Source organism: Lactuca saligna, chromosome 7 (assembly GCF_052625555.1).
Source record: "Lactuca saligna cultivar CGN05327 chromosome 7, ASM5262555v1, whole genome shotgun sequence".
Lineage (NCBI taxonomy): Eukaryota > Viridiplantae > Streptophyta > Magnoliopsida > Asterales > Asteraceae > Lactuca > Lactuca saligna.
Genome location: NC_136423.1, coordinates 131,297,210 through 131,309,566, shown reverse-complemented (window position 1 = coordinate 131,309,566; position 12,357 = coordinate 131,297,210).

Genomic DNA, 12,357 nt, shown 5'->3' with positions numbered 1-12,357 from the left:
AGGATTGAGCTGTCTCATATCTTTTAACTTGAGGAAAATGTGATGTTGGTAGAGTCACATGAGGAAGAGGTGGATGAGTTGAAGAGAGACTATGTCAAGTTCCACCATTATCTAATGAAGGGAATACAATTTCACCTTGGATCGAATGTGGAAGACCATATCCAGAAAATTGAGGAAAACCATTTCCATAAGAACGAGGAACACCATTTCTATCTTCATAAGACATTTAAAAGTAGGAAAAGAGAGAATTCATGTTAGTTGATTTTAATCCTTAATTATTAACCCAAATTTTAAATTAAGGCTAGCATCCATATTTTCCTTTCGTAATATGAAGAGGGATGTTGTAGTCATATCACAAAACTATTTAGTTTGGTGAAATCATTTCACCAATTTTAATCACATGAAGCTCCTAGATATTTTAAGATTCATTGAATCTTATCAATTTCATGTTTAACCTCAGATTATGATCTTACCAATTATGATTGGGATGCGGATGATCACAATTAAGATGTGAATAACGATGAAAACATGCTCGACAACCTCGATGTCATTTATCATCTCAAATTGATGTGTCAGTTAACCACACACGCTCCATTAATAATGATAATTTATGATTTGTACCATCATTCAACTTTATAGTTCCAAATTAGTGTGTGGGTTAACCACATATGCTCCACTAACGACTTATAAAAAATGATGTGTGTTTTCATTGATTAGCATACATTTCACATTTTTTTTCTTAAGTAACTAGAGTAGGACTTTAAAAAAGGTTCTACTATCTTATATCATTATAATTTTAATGAGATTATTTCCTATCGAACTCGTTCGCTAATGACCCTCCACCACACAAGAGAGCGGTGGGTAAAAAGGACACTCATTCAACGATTATTTTATATGTCGTTTCCTTATACCATATTTATAACATGGTTTCATGAATGAGATCTACTATTGATTCGACTGACTTTTCATATACATAAAATAATTAAATTTTTAATAATACATATAAGGTGTATTTTAAAACTTTTCAAAATACAAGGTTTACATATTAATTATCTGAATTAAAATTTTAATTAATTAAATTTAAACCAATTATGATTTAATCTTTATCTTTCTATTAAAATTTTGACTAAATGAATTTAAATCATTTAGGGATTAAATAGTTATTTTCAATTAAATAATTAATAAAATAATTGAAATTTAATCCTAAACTAAAACCCCTCTAATTTTTAAATTAGGGTTTAGGGTTATCAGGTTTTAATTATCCAAATTTTAAGGCAATAAAATAATAATTAAGGAAACTAGAAAACCCTAAGGGAACCCTACAATTTTCGAAAACAAGGTTAGGGAGGCTAAGGTTTCAGGAACCCTAGCAAGGTCGAAATTCTCAAAGCACAAGGGTTTATTTTCGGTAAACCATAATATGATCCATTCAATGTTTTGCATAGTAAATGGGAAACAATTGCTCTGATACCATTTATGGGTTTTATAAGTTATTAAAATACATATGAAGTGAAATCTTAACCCCTAAGTTGACATGTAACTTATAAAAGGATTTATGTTTTCTCTAAGTGATAACAATAAACAATGAACATCAAAAACCCTAATGGTAACCTGTTATAAGCGAAATATACATAGGAATTAATGGAGTCGGTTACAAAAATTCTATGCTCTAAGCGGAAAAATATTTAATAATTAAATGATTAAGGCACATGCAACCTATGAAAGATATATGTCTTTCACATAAAGGAAACATACTATGAACTATAAAACTACACAATTTCTTATCTAAAATCTGAATTCATAACATAGAATACATACCTTATTGATTGTTGGAGTAAACAATCAAGAATCCCTTTTGTTGATTGTTTGGAAGCAAGCACCATAAGCGTCGTGCCTCTAGTGGTTCAGACCCAACATAAGCAAGAAGGATATTGAGGATACATGGGAAATATATCAGAATTTTGGCCTATTCTCTCTAAGGTATGAGTGCCGAAATATGAAGCCATAGGGGTCTTTATATAGTGCAACCAAGAAACCCTAGATAAGCCCAAACTTAATATAATAATATTATCTTAAATTGGGTGATTATCCAACTTCCTAATTATCCACATGGGATATTCTAGAAACCCTAGAATATCCCTTGAAACCGTCCATGGCCTCAAGGAGGTTCTATAATGCCTCTTGTTCAACTATTGATCCATTGCACTTTACTCCATGTACTTTCAATTAATTCTTTTAATCACAAAATGAATTCCAATTAATTTCTGATTAAATATTAACTAACTATTACTATTTCTAATTAATATATTATCTTCATAATATATTAACAAATTATTTATTTCAATTTATTAATCAAATAATAAATCAATATCTCTCTCCAAAAATATCATGTCCAATTTCTAGGTTTGAGGGCAACCCAAAAGGACTATGCTACTATCAGTTCAAGTTCATATCAAATATAGTTATGGTCTTAGACACTTACTCCAATAGGAATATGGTTACATAACTTTAACTTGTTGTAGAAAATAAATCACTTCAATCCCTTATGTTTGTCGGTCTTGGAAAGATAGCACCAAAAGGATGATGCCTCTAATGGCTCTCACTTGGATAAGTCTGTAACTATAATTTCCAGTATAACTTATAAACTGATTAGCAAATTGTAGCTTCCAAAATCCGTTGTCGAACTCTGACCTAGTCAGTTATGTGTCCTAAGATAAGTGATCATATAATCCTTTGTTCTGCAATATATCATTTTAACAAGAGACATGGAACATAATCAATCTCATTTTCCAATACTTTGTTTCCTCATTTCTGATTTGTAATGCAACAAAATTTCTAATCGAACACATTAATTTAGTCATGGCTGGGCCTGACACTATAAGTCAACACCAAATCAATAAGGGGCCCAAAGATATAACTTTTCTCGTTAAGGCAAAATGAACAAATAAACTTTGACTTATATGCTTGCACTATTTACTCAACAGATCATGCACAACAATATGTTAGATAACATCAACTTATTAATACGTTTACATATAATCAATGCACAACTAACTTGTAAACCACAACTCATATATCTCTGTTTTAAGAGTATAAGATATTATTGTCTCGGAATTACTTGTGATAAATTCCATGAAGTAAGTCTCTGAGTGTGGGTTTATCCAATACTTAAATATGCATTTCTAAGTACTCATGAACATTGCAGAAAACCCATTGTTATGTCTAAAACTCTTCAAACATTCCACAATCCAATTCATGATAGTCTTATTCGCTACTTACTTCCAAAAGTACGAACGATTGTGGAGTTTGAATAATCGAATTATTTGGGAAGTAAAACATGAAAAATGAAACACAATAATAAACAATTGACAAAAAGTAGTAAACATCTCATAAATAATTCGCTAATATTTAATCACTAAAAGTCAATCACGTTTACTTTGTTATAAGTTTCAACCAACTATCTGACTACTAAACCTAATATCATCTCTCAGACCAATGCTCCTAGCATGTTGAATGTGTTTGACCCTACTCAGACCCTTTGTGAGAGTATCGATATTATTCTCTTCTGATGATACCCTATTCACTATGAGGTGACCTTCTTCTACCATATGGCTGATGAAATGGTATTTTCTGTCGATATGTCTCGATCTGCCATGATCTATTGGTTCCTTTGTTAAGTCAACCACTCCTTCATTATACATAAAGTTTTCCTTGGCTTCTTGATGGCTGGAACAACTCCAAGGTCTCCAATGAAGTTCTTCAACATAATTGCCTCTTTTGATGCTTTGCTCGTTGTTATGTACTCTGATTCACAAGTAGAATCAACCACTATCTCTTGCTTGGAAATTTTCCAAGTAACCGCTCCTCTATTTAAGGTAAACACCCAGCCGGATTGAGAATGGAAGTTGTCTCTGTCCGTTTGAAATTTGGTATCACTGTATCCAGTTACTCTCAATGTATCATTGCCACTAAGCACTAGGACCCAGTCCTTAGTTCTTCCCATATACTTGAGAATATTCTTAATGCTATCCAATGAGTTCTACCTAGAGGTGAGTACATGTCATAGTATACATGATAGATTCAACAACGGAAGCACGAAAATCTATTCATTTTTTCTATCTCTGCATCGGTACTCGGGCTCTAAGTCTTACTCAGTTTGGTATTACTTTGTAAAGGCAGTTCTCCTTTCTTGGACTTCTCCATACTAAAATGTTTTAGCACCTTTTCCAAGTATGTATTTTGACTAAGTCCAATAAGTCTTTTACTCATGTCTCTTAGAATCCTTATCCCTAGAATCTAAGCAGCCTCTCCTAGATTCTTCATAGCAAAACATTTTCCAAGCCAAGACTTAACCTCTTGCAAGGTTGGAATGTCGTTTCCTATAAGAAGTATGCCATCAACATATAGTACAAGGAAAGTTACTATACTCCCATTAGCTTTTCCATACACATAAGACTCATCTTCACTTCTAGAGAAGCCAAACTCCTTAACCTTCTCGTCAAAGCAAAGATTCCATCTGCAAGACACTTTTTTTATTCTATAGATGGATTTCTCAAGCCTACAAGCTCTATTGGGAAAATTGGCATCTACAAAACCCTCTGGCTGACTCATGTAAACATCCTCATCATCCTATTAAGGAAAGCAGTTTTGACATCCATCTGCCAAATTTATTAGTCATGAAATGTAGGTATGGCAAGCATTATCCTAATAGATTTAATCTTAGGTACTTGTGAGAAGGTATCATTATAGTCTGCTCTGGAGTTTAAGTAAATCACTTTGCAACCAGTTGAGCCCTGAAAGTGTGTACATTTCCATCCATGTCAGTCTTCTTTTTGAAGATCCATTTGCACCCACCTGTCTTACGACCTGGTACATTATCAACCAAATTCCAACCTTGGTTGTCATACATGGACTTGATCTCGTTGTCCATTGCCTCTTTCCATTTGGATGCCTCAAGGTCCGCCATTGGTTCCTTGTAGTTAGTCGGTTCATCCAAATTTACTAGTATACTATCACTGATAAACATATAACCATATATAGTAATATGAAAACCATAGAACTTAGGTGGCATTCTAACTCTACTGGAACACTTGAGAGGTAATGATTCGTCAAATGGTTCAACTGGAATCTCTTCCTATGGGTGAACCTTAGCGTCTTCAGAGGTTCCTTCATTATTTAATTCTGGAATCTCTTCAAGATCAATTGTACTCCCACTGCCCTATTTGCATATGAGCTCTCTATCGTGAAAGACTCCCTTTCGTGTTACAAATACCACATTCTAACTAGCTCTGCAGACCAAATATCCAAAGGAATTATATGGATAGTTGATAAAAGTACATCCCTCACTTCGAGGTTCAAGATTTTTGTGAGTTTCTCATCTAACAAAAGTTTTACAACCCCAAACCTTGATATGTGATAACGAGGGAACCTTCCATGTCCACATCTCGTGAGGTGTTTTAGCAACCATCTTAGTTAAGACAAGATTAAGAATATGTGTGGCAGTCTCCAAGGCATACCCCCCGAATGAAATTGGAAGAGAAACTCGACTCATCATAGAAAGAACCATGTCTAACAAGGTTCGATTCTGCTTCTCAACCACACCATTAAGTTGTGGTGTCCTAGGAGGTGTTAGTTGTGAAACTATTCCAGATTCCTTGAGGTAGTCATGGACTCGATACTAACATACTCACCGCTTCTATCTGATCTAAGCATCTTTATCTTCCTGCCCAATTGATTCTCGGCTTCATGTTTAAACTCTTTATAAACTTTTCAAAGGTTTATGACTTATGCATGATTAAGTAGATATAGCCATATCTGCAATAATCATCAGTAAAAGTCATATAGAATCGATTAGCATCCTTTGCAGTGGATCTGAAGGGCCCACACACATTTGTGTATATGAGGTCCAACAAACCTTCATCTATTTCACAAAAACCAGTGAAAGGTGATTTTTTTATCTTACCTAAAATATTTGCATTCATCATTTGACCTTAGGTTAAATGATTCCAACAGTCCATCCTTTTGGAGTTGGGTGATGCATTTCTTGTTAATGTATCCATGATGACAATGCCACAAGTATGATTTGTCTATACCATTAGACGAATCAATTTGAAGTACACTATTACCTAAATTGTCTACACACATCACAGTTTCATACACACCATCACATGGTAAAACTTCAAAATAAAAAAATACCATTTTTATAAGCAGATATAGAACTATTCTCATCATTAAAAGAATATCTAAAATCTTGTTTAAACAATGCATGAAAGGAAATAATGTTTCGTGTCATTTCTGACAAGTAGCAACAATTTATTAAATCTAAACTAAGAACTAGACTATAAACTCCAATCTTGGTGACATGTGGAAATCATCTATTCCCCGTGATCAAGTTTATTCTACCATGCTCCACGTCCTCACTTCTTCCTAGCCCCTGCAAATCAGAACAAATGTGAAATCCACATCATGTATCAAGGACCCAAGAATGAGAATATTATGAGTTGTTAGATAAGATCGTGCATATACCTATAGAATTTGGCTTCACCTTGCTATCTTTAATGTCTTGCAGATACTTTGGGTAGCTTCGTTTCCAATGCCCTTTGTCATTATAGTAGAAGCAAGTGACCTCTTTGGGATCAGAGACAGGGGGAGCATCAGAAATGGATTTACATTCGGGTCCATTGCTTGACGACCTAGCTCGAGACTTTCCCTTACAGTTTTGCCTTGGAGGAACTTTCCACTTTTTCCCTTTCCCTTGACCAATGGCTAGAACGGGAGAACTAGCAGGAGTGGAGGCAATAACTTTTCGCTTCATCCCTACTTCAGCTATTTGCAGGAGGTTTTGTAATTGATACAAAGTGGTATCATTGTTTTTCAAATGATAGGTCAAAATGGACTGATCATAACAACTTGATAAGGAGTTCAAGACTATGTCGATAGCTAACTCCTCATCTAAATTCACATTAAGGTTGACAAGCCTATCCATGTATCATTGCATTCTCTGTACGTGGCTGCTAACAGACTCTCCGTCTTTCATCTAGCTTGCTATGGGGACTTTACCACCTCGTACTTTTCTTGACGAGCTCACTTATGGTACTTTTCCATAAGGTCCTTATTCATCTCATACAACCTGTAATCCTTATAGTATCTCTGCAATTCAGGAGTCATCGTGGCCACCAGTTCTTGTAGGTGACCAGTTCTTCAGGAGTAGCCTTCTCTTCGTTAATCTAATCTAATGGTCTCTCAAGTACATACGCCTTGTCCTTGAAATGAAGGGCCATCTTGATATTGTGCATCCAGTCATTATAGTTGGTGCCATCTAATATCACCTTGGAGTAGATGTTCAACAAGCAAAAGTTATGGGAGGAAGAGGAGGAACCATATGCATCGTTTGGAGTAGACATTTGTAAAAGAAAGGTAGTTTTAGTTAGATAAGAACAATCCTTAATATAACAACCCAAAAGTGAAATATTAAGGCTAGGATCCAACTAAATACTTCACAACTTAGAAAAGGGATGTCATGATCTAATTGTAAATTATATAAAGATACGTAAATGATGATTTACCAATTCCACCTTTGAAAAACGAAACTTAAAGGAAATTAGGTTAAGTGAAATTTCTAAATCTTTTGAGACCCATTGAAACAATTCAATGGCATGTTTAATCTCAAATTATGCTCTTCCATGTGTGACTAGGATACCGAGGATCACAAAAAAGATGTGAATAACCATGCAAATTAACTGAACACTCTCGATGTCATTTATCATATCATCTTAATGTGTTGGGTAATCATATTAATCAATAAAATAATAAATCTAGTCAAAGATTTATCTCCTAACTTTTAGAATTTTAACTTATCATTAAATATTCATCAAATTCGGATTTGGAAGACATTTAAAGCATATAATTATCAATTAAACGCATCCAAAACAGATTACTCAGAAAAAATAAATCTTGGATCTAATTAGATCTCACATCGTGAGCAACAATGCTCACGTCGTGAGATGCAGTTTTACGAAAATTTTGTTTTTGATCAATTTATCAATGAACAATCACCCGAAAGATAGCCATAGGGTCTGATATTACTGATGGAAATTTAGGTTACAAAAATTATATGCTTTAAGTGGAAAAACATTTAACAATTAAATGATTAGGGCACATGCAACCTATGAAGGATCCATGTCTTTCACATAAAGGAAACTTACTATGAACCATTAAACTACAAATTTCTTATATAATATCTGAATTCATAAGATAGAATGCATACCTTATCGATTGTTGAAGTAAATAATCAAGAATCCCTTTTGTTGATCTTTTGGAGGTAAGCACCACAAGTGTCGTGCCTCTAGTGGTTCACACCCAACACACGCAAGAAGGATATTAAGGAGAGAGGGGAAAGAGATAATAATTCGGCCTAAGCTCTCTAAGGTATGAGTGCCAAAATATGAAGTCGTAGGGGTCTTTATATAGTACAGCCAGGAAACCCTATATAAGCCCAAACCCAACATAATGATATTACCTTGAATTGGGTGATTTTCTAACTTCCTAATTATCCACATGAGATATTTTAGAACCCTAGAATATCCCTTGAAACCGTCAATGGCCTCAAGGAGGTTCTAGAATGCCTATTGTTCAACTATTGAACAATTACACTTTAGTCCCTACACTTTCAATTAATTCTTTTAATCACAAAATTAATTCCAATTAACTTTTGATTAAATATTAATTAAATATTATTATTTCTAATTAATATATAATATTGATAATATGTTAACAAATTATTAATCAAATAGAAAATCAATCTCTCTCTCCAAAAATATCATGTCCAATTGGTAGGTTTGAGGGCAACCTAAAAGGACTATGCTACTATCAATTCAAGTTCATACCAGTTATAGTTATGGGGTTAGACACCTAATACAAGAGGAATATGGTTAGATACCTTTAGTTTGTTTTAGAAAACAAATCACTTCAATCCCTTGTGTTTGTCGGTCTTGGAAAGCTAGCACCAAAATGATGATGCCTCTAATGACTCACACCCAAAACTAAAAACCCTAGAATGAGGAGGAGAGAGGAGATATGAGGGAAATTTAGTTTATATGCCCATATGTAATGCCATGAATGAAATTTTCAAGCCAAGGGGTCCTATTTATAGTTTAGGTAACTTGCAGGAAAAGCAAGATTTGAATTGATTAAATAATAGATTTAATCATAATTTAAATCATTTCCTTATCTGCGATGAAGATGCTTCTAGAAACCCTAAAATAGCTCCCAAAACCATATATATGATGGTAATTGCTTCTTTTGCTCAACTATTGAACAATTACAGCTCATCCCTTGCACCTTTAATTAATTCCAATGAAGCCTGAATTAATCCCTGATTATTTCTGATTAATAATTAATCAATTCTAATTGATTTCTCATTAACTTATTAAATACTCCCTCCATCCCAAAATTATAGTCCATCTTTTCTTTTTGGTTTGTCCCAAAATAATAGTCCACTTGTAAAAATAAATAGCATTTTTACAAAAATACCCCTCGTTATTACTTAACCCGCTAAGCATTTAATGGAACATTAAATGTAAAGTAAGGATAAAACTGTCATTTTATTATATAAAGTTGGTGGAAATTAATGCTTTCTTAATCTGTGTGTTTTTTGTCTGTGAACAATAATATTGGGACGAAGGGAGTATAAATTAACAAATCAATTTTAACAATTGATCTCATATTTAATTTATTAATCACATAATAAATCAACATTATTTCCAATTAATATATTAACCATATAATATATTAACAAATTATTTTCCCATAATTTCTATTTAGTTTATTAATCATATAATAATCTAATAATTTATACTTCTCTCTCTTAATATCATTTCTAGATATTTATGGTCATGGGGGAAACCTAAAAATGATTTTGCTTCTAATTATAATAATATATCAATTTAGCTATGAGCTTAAACACCTTAATCTAATAGTTAGGTCACTCAGAATAGAAAATAGGTTCGAGTTCTACAAGGATTCATTCGACAACTTTTGCAAAACAAAGGTACAATAAGGCATCACACTATACGACTAATACCACAACAAAGCGGAGTGGAAGAATCGATGAACAAAACACTGGTGGAGCATGCTCAGTGCATTCAATTATCAATTGATTTATTAGAGCGGTTCTAAGAGGATATAGTCAACACTGGTTGTTATCTCGTGAATACATCTCCAACAACTTCAATTGATTGTAAGACTCCTCAAGAGGTGTGGTATGGGGAACCCTCTGATTATTATGGTTTATGAATGTTTGTATGCCCTACTTACGCTTGCGTGAATGATGGTAATATGAAGACAAGATCAATGAAGTGAATATTTCTAGGATATGCATCTAGAGGTAAAGGTCATCATTGGTGGTGCATAGAAGACTCCAAAATTCATTAATAGTAGAGAGGTGACCTTTGAATCTGTTATGTGTAACTATATAGGAGGTGGTACAAGTTTCGGGAAACGATTAGGGTGCCAACCAGAAGGTGGAGTTGAGAAAAACAACCCCACATAACTTTGTGATAAATGAGGAAGATAAGGGTGGAATGGAACAACAAAGACGTGAGTAATCCCTTGTTCAACCTAAGTAAAAAGTGTCTGGTGATGCTAATGTTAGGAAATACAACTTAAAGAAGCATCCTGAGGATGTGCTTGTGATGAACGATTTACGATATGAAAAGAAGATAGCAGGGATGGAGATTCGGAGGGATAAAAGAGCAGTATGGTTATACATTTCTCACTATATTGATAAATTCTTGTGATCGTTCTATTATGATCAATCCAAACTTGTTGGTACTTCTTTGGCGATTCGTGATAATCGGAGAAAGCTCATTGGGAAGTGATCAAGTGGATCTTACGACACTTAAAGGGAAAACTTGATGTTTTTATGGTGTATGGGGCTAATACACGACATACGAACTTGGTTGGAATGATAGATTCTAACCATGAAGGTGATATGTAGATAAAAAGATCATTGGTGGATGGTCTTGCTTAAAGTCTTGTTTTGAATGTGGAGAAACCTATCATGTTCTATGACATTTTTGCATTCAAAAGTATGGTACCAAAAATAATCTGGAAGACATGTTGAAAAGTTTGTTACCTAGAGAGATTTCAAGCTTTTCTTAGACTTGGTTCATGTTCGCAAGAGTTAGGTACCTTTGGGGATGAATGACAGGAAGGGAGAGGAAGTTCTTGTTTGAGGTGGAGTGAAGAGGATAATCATGTTAATGTGGATATTATTAAATGTGACTTGAGCATTTATAGCATTCTCATTGAGCATTTGAGTTTAATAGAGCACTTTAGGTTCATGGAGCATGTAACAAAGAAACGAATCATCTAACAAGAGAATGGATCATCAGACAAAGGAACGGATCAAGTAACAAAATAAAAAATCTTCTAAAAGGGGGTATGGTACCTAGGAATGGAATGGATAATATTTTGATGCTCCATGATGAGATGCGCCATCTAGAAGTGGATGCACCATCCTTGGAGGTAGATGCGACACACCATGATCAAGGTGTGCCAATGCGTTCCTTGACGAGCCATGGTATCCCTTGATGATCCACTCATGATATGATTCTCATGGATGATGCTCATGGATATTGCTCATGGACGATGCTCATGGATAATGCCAATGGAAGAAGCTCATCGACGATGCTCATGGAAGATGCACATGGAAGATGCTTATCGATGATGCTCATGGAAGATGCTCATAGATGATTCTCATGTTTGATGCTAATGAGGTTGAATATTACATAAGGTACTACATGGCGGATTGTGATTGGTTGATTCCATCCATGGGCCAAGGGGCCAATGGGCTTGTGCCATTAGGGTTTTAGGTCTGATTCCTTCACTATAAATAAGGATGTCAGCTAGTCATTTGTTAGTGTCTTTTGCATCCTCAGTGAGTAGATCTAATCTCTGTGGAGTTGCACTTGTAACCTCTATTTCAGAACTCTGTGAATAAATAATACCCCCCTCTTGTTTGTGGACGTAGGTCACCTTGACCGAACCACGTAAATAATGTGTCTTTGTGTGCTTTTAGTTCCATGCCCTACTTACGCTTGCGTGAATGATGGTAATATGGAGATAAGATCAATGAAGTGAATATTTCTAGGATATGCATCTAGAGGGAAAGGTCATCATCTGTGGTGCATAGAAGACTCCAAAATTCATTAATAGTAGAGATATGACCTTTGAATCTGTTATGTGTAACTATATAGGAGGTGGTACAAGTGTTTTAGGAAACGATTAGGGTGCCAGCCAGAAGGTGGAGTTGAGAACAACAACCCCACATAACTTTATGAGTAGTGATTTAAGACT